General features: G+C 51.8%; 1 long non-coding RNA gene across 1 annotated transcript; it reads right to left on the bottom strand.

Annotated features, from left to right (window-relative positions):
• Positions 1–9,728: 9,728 nt before the first annotated feature.
• Positions 9,729–15,816, bottom strand: LOC144248142 (uncharacterized). The gene is made up of 3 exons (XR_013341529.1): positions 15,734–15,816; positions 12,207–12,289; positions 9,729–9,758 (listed from the first exon to the last, which is right to left on the bottom strand). It is a non-coding gene; the product is annotated as an uncharacterized LOC144248142 (long non-coding RNA).
• Between the last annotated feature and the right edge of the window lie 862 nt (positions 15,817–16,678).

The following is a 16,678-nucleotide window of genomic DNA, read 5'->3' as shown; positions in this document are numbered from 1 at the left end:
CGGGGGTCCCGACTGGCCCCGCCCCCCCCGCGCCCGCGCTTAAACCCCATTGGCCACGCCCACGCCGGCCACGCCCACCACAGGCCACGCCCCCTCAAGGCCACGCCCCCCTCATGGAAGTCAATGGGGCTGAGGCCACGCCCCTCGCGCAGGCCACGCCCCCTCCGTATTAAGTCAATTGTAATTGAGGCCACGCCCCCTCACGCAGACCACGCCCATTCACACAGGCCACGCCCATTCACACAGGCCACGCCCCCTCCGTATTAAGTCAATGGTAATTGAGGCCACGCCCCCCACGCAGGCCACGCCCCCTCCCTATTAAGTCAATGGCCATTGAGGCCACGCCCCCTCACGCACACCACGCCCATTCACACAGACCACGCCCCCTCCTTGTTTAGTCAATGGCACTTGAGGCCACGCCCCCTCACTCAAGCCACGCCCCCTCAGCCCCCCCCGCCAATGGAACCGTCCGGCCCCTCTCCCCCCCCCAATCCCAATGGAACCTTCCAGCCCCGCCCCTCCCAGATTTTGGGGTTTTTTCCCCCAATTTTTGGGGATTTCCACCCAAATTTTGGGATTTCCACCCAGATTTTCCATTTCTGCCTCGATTTTTGGGATCTCCACCCAATTTTTGGGATGTTTTTCTCAAATTTTTGGGATTGTTTTCCCCAAATTTTTGGGATTTTTTTCCCCAAATTTTGGTGTTTTTTTTCCCCAATTTTTGGGATTTCTTCCCCAATTTTGGGTTTGGTTTTTTTTTTCCCAATTTTTTGGGATTTTTACCCAATTTTGGGGGGATTTTCACCCCAAATTTTTGGGATTTTTCTCCCAAATTTTCAATTTCTGCCTTGATTTTAGGGATCTCCACTGATTTTTTGGGTTTTTTCCACAATTTTTGGGGTTTTTTTCCCCAATTTTTGGGGATATTTTACCCAATTTTGGGGTTTTTTTCCCCAATTTTTTGGGATTTTTTTCCCCAATTCTTTGGGATTTTTTCCCAATTTTTGAGATTTTTTTAATAATATTTGGGATTTTCTCCCAATTTTGGGGTTTTTCCCCCAATTTTTGGGGATTTTTTTACACAATTTTTGGAGATTTTATCCCAATTTTTGGGATTTCCACCCCAAATTTTTGGGATTTCCACCCAAATTTTCAATTTCTGCCTCGACTTTTGGGATTCCCACCCCAATTTTTTGGGATTTTTTCCCAATTTTTGGGATTTCCCCCCAAATTTTGAATTTCTGCTCCAATTTTTGGGATTTCCCCCCAATTTTGTAATTTTCTACCCCAATTTTTGGGGTTTCCCACCCCAAATTTTAGGATTTGCACACCAATTTTTGGTTTTTTTTTTCCCCAATTTTTTGGGGTTTTCCCCCAGTTTTTGGACATTTCCACCCCACATTTTTTGGGATTTCCTCCCAATTTTATTTTTTCCCACCCAAATTTTGGGTTTTTTTCCCAAATTTTTCATTCCCACCCCAATTTTTCAGCCTTTGTCCTAAATTTTGGGATTCCCACCCCAATTTTTTGGGATTTTTTCCCAATTTTTGGGATTTCCCCCCAAATTTTCACTCCCACCCCAATTTTTTGGGTTTTTCCCCCAATTTTAGGATTCCCACCCCAATTTTTTACCATTTCCCACCCAAATTTTGGGACTTCCATTCAATTTTTGGGATTCCCACCCCAATTTTTGGAATTTCCACCCCAATTTTGGGGTTTTTTTCCCCAATTTTTTAGGATTTCCTCCCAATTTTGGTATTTCTGCCCAAAATTTCCATTTCTTGCCCCAAATTTGGGGATTTCCACTGAATTTTTGGGATTTTTTCCCAATTTCAAGGATCTCCACCCCAATTTTAGGGTTTTTTTCCCAATTTTTGGAGTTTTTTCCCAAATTTTGGAATTTCCCTCCCAATTTGGGGATTTCCCCAATTTTTGGGGATTTCCACCTAAATTTTCAATTTCCACCCCAATTTTTTTCACTCCCCACCCCAATTTTTTGGGTTTTTTCCCCCCAGTTTTAGGATTCCCACCCCAATTTTTGCCTTTTCCTCCCAAATTTTCACTTCCCACCCCAATTTTTCGGGATTTTTCCCCAAAAAAAAACCCCAGACCATCTCCAGGTGCCCAAACTCCGTTTTTATCTCCAACTCCGGCATCGGGCGGGGGGAACTTCCCTCGGGGGGGCAACAAAATCCTCCAAAATCCTCCAAAATCCTCCAAATCCACCCAAATCCACCCAAAATCCACCCAAATCCTCCAAAATCCTCCAAAATCCACCCAAAATTCACCCTAATCCACCCAAAATCCACCCAAAATCCACCCAAATCCACCCAAATCCACCAAAATCTGCCAAATCTTCCAAAATCCACCCAAATCCACCCAAATCCTACAAAATCCTCCAAAATCCCCCCAAATCCACCCAAATTCACCCAAATCCTCCAAAATCCTTCAAAATCCATGAAAATCCACCCCAAATCCACCCAAAATCCCCTGAAATCCACCCAATTTCACCCAAATCCTACAAAATCCTCCAAAATCCACCCAAATCCTCCCAAATTCACCCAAAATCCACCCAAATCTTCCAAAATCCACCCAATTCTTCCCAAATCCCCCAAAATCCCCCAAATCCACCCAAATCCTCCAAAATTCACCCAAATCCACCCAAATGCACCCAAATCCTCCAAATCCTCCCAAAATCCACCCAAATCCTCCAAAACCCTCCAAAATCCTCAAAATCCCACCCAAATCCTCCAAAATTTTCCAAAATCCACCCAAAATCCACCCAAATCCACCTAAATTATCCAAAATTCCCCAAATCCTCCCAAATTCACCCAAAATCCACCCAAATCCTCCAAAATCCACCCAAATCTACCAAAATCCCCCAAAATGCACCCAAAATCCCCCAAAATCCTCCAAAATCCACCCAAATCCTCCCAAATGCACACAAATCCTCCAAATCCTCCCAAATCCTCCAAAATCCTTCAAAATACTCCAAAACCCTCCAAAATCTTCAAAATCCACCCAAATCCTCTAAAATCCACCCAAATCCTCCAAATTTTTCCAAAATCCACCCAAATCCTCCCAAATTCACCCAAATTCCCCCAAAATCCCCCCAAAATCACCAAAATCCTCCAAAATCCACCCAAAATCCCCGAAAATCCTCATAAATCCACCCAAATTCTTCCCAAATCCCCCAAATCCCCCCCAAATCCCCCAAAATCTCCCAAAATCCCCCAAAATCCCCCAAAATCCTCCAAAACCCCCCAAAACCCCCCAAAATCCCCCAAAATCCCCCAACCCCCCCCATCCCCCCCCCCTCCACCGCCGGACCGAACCATTCCCTCCCCGGGGGGGGGAGCCGGGGGCACATTTTGGGGCGGTTTCGTCGTTTTTCGGGCGTTTCCCGCGGGGTTTTTGGGGTTATTTACAGCGGGGGGAGGGGCAGGGGGGGCGGGGCGGGGCCCCCCGGGGATTTGGGGGGTCCCGGGGGGTCCGGGGGGTCCTCGGGGGGGCGGGGCGGCGGCGGCGGCGCCGGAAGTATTTGTAGCGCTGCACGTAGGCGCCCACCAGGCGCGTCACCTTCACCGGGTTGATCTCGCCGCTGCGGCTGTGGCAGATCTGGGGGAAATTTGGGGGGATTTGGGGAAATTTGGGGATTTTTTGGGATTTTTTGGGGGTTTTTTTGGGGGGTTTGGGGGGTTTTGGGGGGTTTTGGGGGGGTTTTAAGGGGTTTTTAAGGGGTTTTTGGGGATTTTATTTGAGTTTTTAAGGGTTTTTTTTGAGGATTTGGGGAATTTTGGGGGAATTTGGGGGAATTTGGGGGATTTGGGGGGTTTGGGGGGATTTGGGATTTTTTGGGATTTTTTGGGGTTTTTTTGGGGGGGTTTTGGGGGTTTTGGGGGGGTTTTAAGGGGTTTTTGGGGATTTTATTTGAGTTTTTTAAGGGGTTTTATGGAGGATTTTGGGGAAATTTGGGGGAATTTGGGGGAATTTGGGGGAATTTGGGGGATTTGGGGGATTTGGGTGGATTTGGGGTTTTGGGGGTTTGGGGGATTTTTTGGGATTTTTTGGGGATTTTTTTGGGGGGGGTTTAGGGGGGTTTTTTAAGGGGTTTTTGGGGATTTTATTTGATTTTTAAGGGGGTTTTTTGGAGGATTTTGGGGACATTTGGGGATTTGGGGGGTTTTGGGGGGATTTGGGGGGTTTTGGGGGGATTTGGGGGGATTTGGGGTTTTTGGGATTTTTTGGGATTTTTTGGGGTTTTTTTTGGGGGGGTTTTGGGGGATTTTGGGGGGTTTTTAAGGGTTTTTGGGGATTTTATTTGATTTTTAAGGGGGTTTTGGGAGGATTTTGGGGACATTTGGGGATTTGGGGAAATTTTGGGGATTTTTGGGATTTTTTGGGGTTTTTTTGGGGGGGGTTTGGGGGGTTTTGGGGGGTTTTTAAGGGGTTTTTGGGGATTTTATTTGAGTTTTTTAAGGGGTTTTTGGGAGGGATTTGGGGAATTTGGGGGAATTTGGGAGAATTTGGGGGATTTGGGGAGTTTTGGGGTTTTGGGGATTTTTGGGGATTTTTTGGGGGTTTTTTTGGGGGGGGTTTTGGGGTTTTTAAGGGTTTTATTTGAGTTTTTAAGGGGTTTTATGGAGGATTTTGGGGAATTTGGGGATTTGGGAAATTTGGGGAGTTTTGGGTTTTTGGGGTTTTTTGGGATTTTTTGGGGGTTTTTTTGGGGGGGGTTTAGGGGGTTTAGGGGGGGTTTTAAGGGGTTTTTAAGGGTTTTAAGGGGTTTTTGGGGATTTATTTGGGTTTTTAAGGGGTTTTTTTTGGAGGGTTTTGGGGAATTTGGGGGAATTTGGGGGAATTTGGGGTTTTTTGGGATTTTTTGGGGGGGGTTTAGGGGGTTTTGGGGGTTTTTAAGGGTTTTTGGGATTTTATTTGAGTTTTTTAAGGGGTTTTATGGAGGATTTTGGGGACATTTGGGGATTTGGGGAAATTTGGGGGGATTTGGGAAATTTGGGGGGTTTGGGGTTTTTTGGGATTTTTTGGGGTTTTTTTGAGGTTGTTTGGGGGGGTTTTGGGGGGTTTTAAGGGGTTTTTGGGGATTTTATTTGAGTTTTTAAGGGGTTTTTTGGGAGGATTTTGGGGAATTTGGGGATTTGGGGAAATTTGGGGGGATTTGGGAAATTGGGGATTTGGGGTTTTTGGGGAATTTTGGGGATTTTTTGGGGGTTTTGGGGGGGTTTAGGGGTTTGGGGGTTTTTAAGGGTTTTTTGGGATTTATTTGAGTTTTTAAGGGTTTTTATGGAGGATTTGGGGAAAATTTGTGGAAATTTGGGGAAATTTGTAGTTTTTGGGGATTCTTTGGGATTTTTTTCAGGGGGGTTTAGGGGTTTTGGGGGGTTTTTAAGGGGTTTTTGGGGATTTTATTTGATTTTTAAGGGGTTTTATGGAGGATTTTAGGAAATTTGGGGATTTGGGGAAATTTGGGGGGTTTGGGATTGGGAATTTTCCAAATTTTTTTTTTTAACGTTTGAAGGGGTTTAGATTTTAATGTTTTTTTTGATTTGTGTTTGATTTGGGAAAAAAATAGAGGAAATTTTTAAGGGTTTTTTTTTTCCCATTTTTGACCATTTCCCTCCAAATTTTCTCTATTTCCCCCCAATATTTGCCAATTTTTCTCAATTTTCTCCATTTTTCCCCCACTTTTTGCCCATTTTTCCCCATTTTTTGCCCAATTTTCACCAAATTTTCACCGTTTTCCCCAAATTTTCTCTATTTTTCCCATTTTTTCCTGTTTTTCCAATTTTTCAACCCATTTTTGGGTACCTTGTACTCCTCCTTGCTGATCTCCTTACATTGCCAGATTCCTTATTTTCCTCCAATTTTCTCCATTTTTTCCCCATTTTTTGCCCGTTTTTCCCCATTTTTGCCCGATTTTCACCAAATTTTCACCGTTTTTCCCCAAATTTTCACCATTTTCCCCAAATTTTCTCTATTTTTCCCTTTTCCCCCCAGTTTTGTGTCACCTTGTGCTCCTCCTTGCTGATCTCCTTGCTCTGGCAGATTCCTCACTTTTCGCCCGTTTTTCCCCATTTTTCGCCCATTTTTCCCCATTTTTTGCCCGATTTTCACCAAATTTTCACCGTTTTTTCCCAAATTTTCCCTTTTTCCCCCAATTTGGTCAGACCTTGTGCACGGCCTTGCGCAGGATGTCCTTGTACTCGTCCTTGCTGATCTCCTTGCTCTGGCAGATTCCTCACTTTTCGCCCGTTTTTTCCCCATTTTTTGCCCGTTTTTCCCCATTTTTTGCCCGATTTTCACCAAATTTTCACCGTTTTTCCCCAAATTTTCCCTTTTTCCCCCCAATTTGGTCAGACCTTGTGCACGGCCTTGCGCAGGATGTCCTTGTACTCCTCCTTGCTGATCTCCTTGCTCTGGCAGATTCCTCATTTTTCGCCCGTTTTTTCCCCATTTTTTGCCCATTTTCCCCATTTTTTGCCCGTTTTTCCCCAAATTTTCACCATTTTCCCCAAATTTTCTTTTTTTTTTCCCTTTTCCCCCCAGTTTTGAGTCACCTTGTACTCCTCCTTGCTGATCTCCTTCCTCTGGCAGATTCCTCATTTTTCGCTCGTTTTTTCCCCATTTTTCGCCCGTTTTTCCCCATTTTTCGCCCGATTTTCACCAAATTTTCACCGTTTTTTCCCAAATTTTCCCTTTTTTCCCCCAATTTGGTCGGACCTTGTGCACGGCCTTGCGCAGGATGTCCTTGTACTCGTCCTTGCTGATGTCCTTGCGCTGGTAGAAGGGTTTGATCGCCAGCTTCACCTCCTCCACCGCGCGCTCCTGCGTGTGCAGCTTCTGCAGGTACTGCGGGGTCACACGGGGGTCACGGGGTCACCCGGGGGTCACGGGGTCACCCAGGGGTCACACGGGGGTCACCCGGGGGTCACGGGGTCACCACAAAGTGATGGAGTCAGCTGAGGTCACCCAAGGGTCACCCACGGGTCATGGGGTCACCCAAGGGTCACCCAGGGCCTTGGGGTCACCGAGGGGTCACCCGGGGGTCACGGGGTCACCCAGGGGTCACACGGGGGTCACGGGGTCACCCGGGGGTCACCCGGGGGTCACGGGGTCACCCAGGGGTCACACGGGGGTCACGGGGTCACCCAGGGGTCACCCAGGGCCTTGGGGTCACCACGAGGTCAGGGGGTCACCCACGGGTCATGGGGTCACCCAGGGGTCACCCAGGGCCTTGGGGTCACCACGAGGTCAGGGGGTCACCCAGGGGTCACCATGAGGTCACCACAAGGTCACGAGGTCACCAAAAGGTCACTGGGTCATTTAGGGTCACCGTGAGTGGTGGGGTCACCCAGGGGTCACCACAAGGTCGTGGAGTCATCCGAGGTCACCCAGGGGTCACGGGGTCACCCAGGGGTCGCCCAGGGTCATGGGGTCACCACGAGGTCATGGAGTAATCGTAGATCACCCAAGGGTCACCCAGGGGTCATGGGGTCACACAGGGTCACAAGGTCACACAGAGGTCACAGGTTCATGCAGGGGTCACCCAGGGGTCATGGGGTCACCCAGGGGTCATCATGGGGTCACGGGGTCACCACAAGGTCATGGAGTCATCAGAGGCCATCCAGAATAACCATTGGGTCACACAGAGGTCATGAGGTCACGCAGGGGTCACGGGGTCACCACAAGGTCAACACAAGGTCATGGGGTCAGACAGGGGTCATGGAGGGGTCATGGGATCAGCACGATGTCATGGGGTCACCATAAGGTCACAGGGTCACCCGGGGTCACCATGAGGTCACCACGAGGTCATGAGGTCACCCAGAGGTCACAGGGTCACCACAAGGTCACCCCACCCAGGGTTACGATGGGGTCACCATTAGGTCACGGGGTCACCATTAGGTCTCGGGTCACCAGGGGTCACGGGGTCCCCACAAGGTCATGGGGGTCACCCGGGGGTCACCACAAGGTCACCCAGAGGGTCACCCAGGGTCACGGCGAGGTCATGGCTGAGCACGGGGTCACCACGAGGTCACCAAATGTCCCCAAATGTCCCAAAATCCCCCAAATCTCCACATTGTCCCCGATGTCCCCAACTCCCTCGATACCCCAAATGTCCCCAAATGTCCCCAAACCCCCCAGTGTCCCCAATGTCCCAAATCCCTCAATGTCCCCTCAATGTCCCCAATGGCCTCGATACCCCAAATCCCCCAAATCCCCCCAAATGTCCCCAAATCCCTCAATGTCCCCAATGTCCCAAGTCCCCTAAAGTCCCCAATGTCCCCAATGTCCCCAATAATCCAAATCCCCCCAAATCCCCCAAATGTCCCCAATTCCCCAATGTCCCCTCCTGTCCCCAATGTCCCCAATCCCCTCAATGTCCCAAATATCCCCAAATCCCCCAAGTGTCCCCAATGTCCCAAACCCCCCAGTGTCCCCAATCCCCTGAATCCCCCTAACCCCCCAAATGTCCCCAATGTCCCCTCCTGTCCCCAATGTCCCCAGTCCCCTCAATATCCCAAATCCCCCCAAATGTTCCCATTGTCCCCAATGGCCTCGATACCCCAAATATCCCCAAATATCCCCAAATCCCCCCAAATGTCCCCAAATCCCCCCAAATGTCCCCAAATCCCTCAATGTCCCCAATGTCCCCAACCCCCCCAATGTCCCCAACACCCCCAATGTCCCAAATCCCTCAATGTCCCCGATGTCCCCAACCCCCCCTGATGTCCCAAATCCCCCCATTGTCCCCAACCCCCCAAATGTCCCCAAATGTCCCCAATGTCCCCCCGCTGTCCCCGCACCTTGTCGCTGTCCCCTCTGCCCTCGCCGTCCCTCCAATGTCCCCAAATGTCCCAAAATGTCCCCAATCTCCCAAATCTCCCCAATGTCCCCAGCGTCCCCAAATCCCCCCAATGTCCCCAACCCCCCCAAATTCCCAAATCCCCCCAATCTCTCAAATGTCCCCAAATCCCCCCAATGTCCCCCTGCTGTCCCCGCACCTTGTCGCTGTCCCCTCTGCCCTTGCCGTCCCTCCAATGTCCCCTAAACCCCCAAATGTCCCCAATGTCCCCAACGTCCCAAATCTCCCCAATGTCCCCAATACCCCAAATCTCCCCAAATCCCCCGTGTCCTCAGTGTCCCCAATCCCCCCCAATGTCCCCAATCCCCCAAATGTCCCCAAACCCCCCAAGCCCCCCAAATCCCCCCAACGTCCCCAATGTCCCCAACCCCCCAAATGTCCCCAATGTCCCCAATGTCCCAAATCTCCCCAATGTCCCCAATCCCCCAAATGTCCCCAAACCCCCCAAATCCCCCCAACCTCCCCAATGTCCCCAACCCCCCCAACGTCCCAAATCCCCCCAGTGTCCCCAATCCCCCCAAATTCCCCCAATCTCCCCAATGTCCCCAATGTCCCCAATGTCCCCAGTGTCCCCAACCCCCCCTGATGTCCCAAATCCCCCCAGTGTCCCCAACCCCCCCAAATGTCCCCAGTGTCCCCCCGCTGTCCCCGCACCTTGTCGCTGTCCCCTCTGCCCTCGCCGTCCCTCCTGTCCCCCCCGTACAGGGGGGCTCCGGCCGCCCCCCCCGGGCCGGGCAGGGCGGGGGTGGGGGGCGCGGGGGGTCCCCCCCCCGAGGGGCAGCAGGTACGGGGGGGGGCCCTGGGGGGGGCCCGGGGGGGCGGGGGGGGGCTGGGCGGGGCCCAGGGGGGGAGGGGCCGCCTTGCTCTGGCTCAGGATCTGCCAAAAAAAAAATTCAAAAAAAAAAAAAATTTAAAAAATTATGGGTTGTTTTGTTTTCTTTTGGGGTCCCCCAACCTGTTTTCGGGGTCCCCATCCCCATTTTGGATGTCCCCACCCTCATTTTGGGGTGTCCCTATTCATTTTGGGGGTCCCCACCCCCATTTTGGGGTGTCCTTGGTCCTTTTTGGGGGTCTCCATCCCCATTTTGGGGTCCCCATCCCCATTTTGGATGTCCCCACCCTCATTCTGGGGTATCCCTGGTCATTTTTGGGGGTCCCCACCCCCATTTTGGGGGGTCCTCGGTGTTTTTGGGGTCCCCATCCCCATTTTGGATGTCCCCACCCCCATTTTGGGGTGTCCCTATTCATTTTGGGGTCCTCACCCCCATTTTGGGGTATCCTTGGTCCTTTTTGGGGTCCCCATCCCCATTTTGGGGGATCCCTGGTCGTTTTTGGGGTCCCCACCTTCATTTTGGGGTGTCCTTATTAATTTTCTGGGGGTGGGGTCCCCACCCTCATTTTGGGGTGTCCCTATTCATTTTGGGGGTCCCCATCCCCATTTTGGGGTGTCCTTGGTCCTTTTTGGGGGTCCCCATCCCCATTCTGGGGGGTCCTCGGTGCTTTTTGGGGGTCCCCACCCCCATTTTGGGGCATCCCAGGTCATTTTTGGGGTCCCCACCCTCATTTTGAGCTGCCCTTGTTCCTTTTTGGGGTCCCCCAACCCATTTTTGGGGTCCCCACCCCCATTTTAGGGTGTCCCTATTAATTTTTGGGGTCCCCACCCCCATTTTGGGGTATCCCAGGTCATTTTCGGGGTCCCCCCCCCAAATTTCGGGGTGCCCCCCCAAATTTCAGGTTCCCCCCCCAAATTTCGGGGTCTCCCACCCAAATTTCGGGGTCCCCCCCCAGATTTCGGGGTGCCCCCCAAAATTTCGGGGTCCCCCCCCGAATTTCGGGGTCTCCCCCAAATTTCGGGGTCCCCCCCAAATTTCGGGGTCCCCCCCAAAATTTCGAGGTCCCCCCCCCAAATTTCGGGGTCCCCCCCCCCAAATTTTGGGGTCCCCCCCCAAATTTCGGGGTCCCCCCCCCAAATTTCGGGGTTCCCCCCTCAAATTTCGGGGTCCCCCCCCCAAATTTCGGGGTCCCCCCCCCCAAATTTCGGGGTCCCCCCCAAATTTCGGGGTCCCCCTCCCAAACTTCGGGGTCCCCCCCCAAATTTCGGGGTGCCCCCCCCAAATTTCGGGGTCCCCCCAAATTTCGGGGTCCCCCCCCAAATTTCGGGGTCCCCCCCCCAAATTTCGGGGTCTCCCCCCAAATTTCGGGGTCTCCCCCCCCAAATTTTGGGGTCCCCCCCCCAAATTTCGGGGTCCCCCCCAAATTTCGAGGTCCCCCCCCCCAAATTTCGGGTGCCCCCCCAAATTTCGGGGTCCCCCCCAAATTTTGGGGTTCCCCACCCAAATTTCGGGGTCTCCCCCCAAATTTCGGGGTGCCCCCCCAAATTTCAGGGTCCCCCCCCCAAATTTCGGGGTTCCCCCCCAAATTTCGGGGTGCCCCCCCCCCAAATTTCGGGGTCCCCCCGCCAAATTTCGGGGTCCCCACCCCAAATTTCGGGGTTCCCCCCCAAATTTCGGGGTTCCCCCCCCAAATTTCGGGGTGCCCCCCCAAATTTCGGGGTCCCCCCCAAATTTCGGGGTGCCCCCCCAAATTTTGGGGTCTCCCCCCCAAATTTCGGGGTCCCCCCCCAAATTTCGGGGTCCCCCCCCAAATTTCGGGGTGCCCCCCCCTAATTTCGAGTTCCCCCCGCCAAATTTCGGGGTCCCCCCCAAATTTCGGGGTCCCCCCCAAATTTCGGGATGCCCCCCAAATTTTGGGGTCCCCCACCCCAAATTTCGGGGTGCCCCCCCCCAAATTTCGGGGTCCCCCCCAAATTTCGGGGTGCCCCCCCCCAAATTTCGTGGTCCCCACCCCAAATTTCGGGGTGCCCCCCCAGATTTCGGGGTCCCCCCCCAAATTTCGGGGTCCCCCCCCCCAAATTTCGGGGTCCCCCCCCAAATTTCGGGGTCCCCCCCCAGATTTCGGGGTACCCCCCAAAATTTCGGGGTCCCCCCCCAAATTTCGGGGTCCCCCCCCAGATTTCGGGGTTCCCCCCCAAATTTCGGGGTCCCCCCAAATTTCGTGGTCCCCACCCCAAATTTCGGGGTGCCCCCCCAGATTTCGGGGTCCCCCCCCCAAATTTCGGTGTGCCCCCCCAAATTTCGGGGTCCCCCCCCCAAATTTTGGGGTCCCCCCCCCAAATTTCGGGGTCTCCCCCCAAATTTTGGGGTCCCCCCCCCCAATTTCGGGGTCTCCCCCCAAATTTTGGGGTCCCCCCCCCCCCAATTTCGGGGTCACCGCACCCTCCCAGTTTCGGGGTCCCCCCCAAATTTCGGGGTGCCCCGTGTCCCACCTGGTTGGTGGCCTGGATCAGCTCCTGGGCCTTGGCCCGGCTGGCCAGGTTGGCCTCCTCCATCTTGAACAGCAGCGCCGTCACTGGGGAGAGGGGCGCCCCAAAAATCCCCGTTACCCCAAAATCACCCCGAAAACACCCCGAAATACCCCAAAATCCCCCCAAAAATACCCCAAAATATCCCAAAAAACCCCAAAATCACCCCGAAAATACCCCGAAATACCCCAAAATCCCCCCAAAAATACCCCAAAATATCCCAAAAACCCCAAAATCACCCCAAAAATACCCCGAAATATCCCAAAAAACCGTTACCCCCAAAAATCGCCCCGAAAATACCACAAAAATACCCCAAAATATCCCAAAAAACCCCCAAAATCACCCCAAAAATACCCCGAAATATCCCAAAAAACCCCAAAATCACCCCAAAAATACCCCGAAATATCCCAAAAAACCCCCAAATCACCCCGAAAATACCCCGAAATATCCCAAAAACCTGTTACCCCCAAAATCACCCTGAAACCACCCCGAAAATACCACAGAAATACCACAAAAATACCCCAAAATATCCCAAAAAACCCCAAAATCACCCCGAAAACACCCTGAAATATCCCAAAAACCCGTTACACCCAAAATCACCCCGAAAATACCCCGAAATATCCCAAAAAACCCCAAAATCACCCCAAAAATACCCTGAAATATCCCAAAAATCCCCGTTACCCCCAAAATCACCCCAAAATACCCTGAAATATCCCAAAAAACCCCAAAATCACCCCAAAAATACCCCGAAATATCCCAAAAACCCGTTACCCCCAAAATCACCCCAAAAATACCCTGAAATATCCCAAAAAACCCCAAAATCACCCCAAAAATACCCTGAAATATCCCAAAAAACCCCCAAATCACCCCGAAAATACCCCGAAATATCCCAAAAACCCATTACCCCCAAAATCACCCCAAAACCACCCCGAAAGTACCACAAAAATACCCCAAAATATCCCAAAAATCCCCAAAATCACCCCAAAAATACCCCGAAATATCCCAAAAATCCCCGTTACCCCCAAAATCACCCTGAAACCACCCCGAAAATACCACAAAAATACCACAAAAATACCCCAAAATATCCCAAAAAACCCCAAAATCACCCCGAAAATACCCTGAAATATCCCAAAAACCCGTTACCCCCAAAATCACCCCAAAAATACCCCGAAATATCCCAAAAAACCCCAAAATCACCCCAAAAATACCCCGAAATATCCCAAAAAACCCCAAAATCACCCCGAAAATACCCCGAAATATCCCAAAAACCCCAAAATCACCCCAAAAATACCCCGAAATATCCCAAAAAACCCCAAAATCACCCCAAAAATACCCCGAAATATCCCAAAAAACCCCAAAATCACCCCGAAAATACCCCGAAATATCCCAAAAAACCCCAAAATCACCCCAAAAATACCCTGAAATATCCCAAAAATCCCCGTTACCCCCAAAATCACCCCAAAAATACCCTGAAATATCCCAAAAAACCCCAAAATCACCCCAAAAATACCCCGAAATATCCCAAAAACCCGTTACCCCCAAAATCACCCCGAAAACACCCCGAAATATCCCAAAAACCCGTTACCCCCAAAACCGCCCCGAAACCACCCCGAAAATACCACAAAATACCCCAAAATATCCCAAAAAACCCCCAAAATCACCCCAAAAATACCCCGAAATATCCCAAAAACCCGTTACACCCAAAATCACCCCAAAAATACCACAAAAGTACCACAAAAATACCCAAAAATACCCAAAAAATATCAAAAAAATACTCCAAAATATCCCAAAAACCCGTTACCCCCAAAATCACCCCGAAAATACCCAAAAAACCCCATTACCCCCAAAATCACCCTAAAAATACCCCAAAATATCCCAAAAACCCGTTACCCCCAAAATCACCCCGAAAATACCCCGAAATATCCCAAAAACCCGTTACCCCCAAAATCACCCCAAAAATACCCCAAAAGTACCACAAAAATACCCCTAAACACCCAAAAAATACCCCAAAAACACCCAAAAATACCCCGAAATATCCCAAAAACCCATTAGCCCCAAAATCTCCCAAAAAAACCCACAAACCCCCCCAAAAAACCTCAATAACCCCCCCAAAACCCAAACCCTCCAAAAAACCCCAAAAACCCCCCCAAAAAAATCCCCAAAATCTCCCAAAAAACCCCAAACCCCCCCCCAAAACCCCCCTTAAAAAACCCAAAACCCCCCCAAACCCCCCCAAAAACCCCCTAAAAAACCCCAAAAAACCCCAAACCCCCCCTTAAAAAACCCAAAAAACCCCCAAAATCCCCCCAAAAAACCCCCAACCCCCCCCTAAAAGAACCCCAAACACCCCCAAAACCACCCCAAAAAAATCCCCCAAAACCCAAACCCCCCAAAAAACCCCAAAAACCCCCCCAAAAAATCCCCAAAATCTCCCAAAAAACCCAAAAAAACCCAAACCCCCCACCCAAAACCCCCCTAAAAAAACCCAAAAAACCCCCAAATCCCCAAACCCCCCTTAAAAAACCCAAAAACCCACAAACCCCCCCAAACCCCCCCTAAAAAATCCCAAAAAACCCCAAAATCCACCCCAAAAAACCCACAAACCCCCCCAAAACCCCTAAAAAAACCTAAAAAACCCCCAAAATCCCCCCAAAAAACCCACAAACCCCCCAAAAAAACCCAAAAAACCCCAAAAAAACCCTAAAAAACCCCCAAAAAACCCCAAATCCCCCAAAAACCCCCCCAAAACCCCCTAAAAAAACCCAAAAAACCCCAAACCCCCCCTAAAAAAACCCAAAAAACCCCCAAACCCCACCAAAACCCCCCTAAAAAACCCCAAAAAAACCCCAAACCCCCCCAAAACCCCCCTAAAAAACCCCAAAAAACCCCAAAAAACCCCCAAAACCCCCCCTAAAAAACCCAAAAAATCCCCAAAATCCCCCCAAATCCCCCCTAAAAAACCCCAAAAAACCCCCAAACCCCACCAAAACCCCCCTAAAAAAAACCCAAAAAACCCCAAACACCCCCAAACCCCCCTAAAAAAACCCCAAACACCCCAAAAAAACCCCCAAATCCCGCTAAAACCCCCCTAAAAAACCCCAAACCCCCCAAAAACCCCCCTAAAAAAACCCCAACCCCCCCTTAAAAAACCCAAAAAACCCACAGACCCCCCCAAACCCCCCCTAAAAACACCCAAAAAACCCACAAACCCGCCCAAAAATCCCCTAAAAAACCCCAAACACCCCCAAACCCCCCCTAAAAAAACCCAAAAAACCCCAAACCCCCCCAAAACCCCCTAAAAACCCCCCAAAAAACCCTTAAAAAACCCCAAAAGCCCCCCAAACCCCCCTAAAAAACCCCAAAAAAACCCCAAACCCCCCCCAAAACCCCCCTAAAAAACCCCAAAAAACCCCCAAAAAACCCCAAAAAACCCCAAAAAACCCCCAAAACCCCCCAAACCCCCCAAACCCCCCAAAAACCCCCAAACCCACGCGCCAGGACGCCGCTGGCGGCGCAGTCCACGCCGCCCTGGAGGCTCCACCCCGGCGCCGGTGCCGGTGTTGCCGGTGCCGCCGGTGTTGCCGGTGCCGGCGCCGCTCCGCCGCCGTCGTCCTTCCCCTCGCTCCGGCTGTCGGCCTCGGGCTCCCCTCGACTCTGGGGGTCCCCCTCTCCCGTCCCCTCCATTTTTGGGGCTCCCTCCTCGCTCAGGAACGAAACCTCGGGGGTCTTGCAGCTGCTGTCCACCGTCTGCGAATCCGGCGTCAGCTCCCGCTCCGCCGCGCCGCATTTCGGCGCCGCCGCCGCCGCCGCCGAGACGGGGCTGGGAAGTTTTGGGGTTCCCCCGGCGGATTTCTCCGAGCCGGACCACGTTGGGTCGGTTTTGGGGGGCAGGCGGAGAGGAGGGGAGGCGGCGCTTTGGCTGCAGCTGTCGGCCTTGGATTTCTTCAGCGCCGCGCCGGTGCCGCCGGTGCCGCCGCTCTTGGTTTTGGTTTTCCTCTTCTTGCGCGCTTCACCCTTGGTTTTCATCTTCACCTTCTTGGCCGCGCCCTTGGTTTTGGCGGGTTTGGCTTTGCGCGCTTTGGCGCCCGCCTCGTTTTTGGCCGTTCCTTTCTCCGCCTTCTCCTCGGCCTTGAGGAACGCCGCGCGGTTTTCGGCGTCGCGGGCGAATTTCACCCCGATGCCGCCGTCCTTGCCGGACGTCGTGGTGGAGCTGACGCCCTCGCGGATCAACACCGACACCTTGGATTGCAGCTTCACCTTCCTCGGCGCCGCCGCCGACGCCGGCGGTTTGGGCGCCGCCGTTTCCGCGCCGTCCTTGCCGTGCCCGCTTTTGCTTTTCCGCCCGCTTTTTTCCCGTTGTTTCTCCTTGTTTTTCGCCGGCTCGGCCGGCGCCGGCTCGGCGTAATCCTTGAATTTCTTCTTGTATTTCTCCCTGG

The sequence above is a fragment of the Lonchura striata genome, chromosome 38, assembly GCF_046129695.1.
Source record: "Lonchura striata isolate bLonStr1 chromosome 38, bLonStr1.mat, whole genome shotgun sequence".
Classification (NCBI taxonomy): domain Eukaryota; kingdom Metazoa; phylum Chordata; class Aves; order Passeriformes; family Estrildidae; genus Lonchura; species Lonchura striata.
The sequence above is the reverse complement of the archived record's forward strand: the minus strand, read 5'-3'. Positions and strand labels throughout refer to the sequence as shown.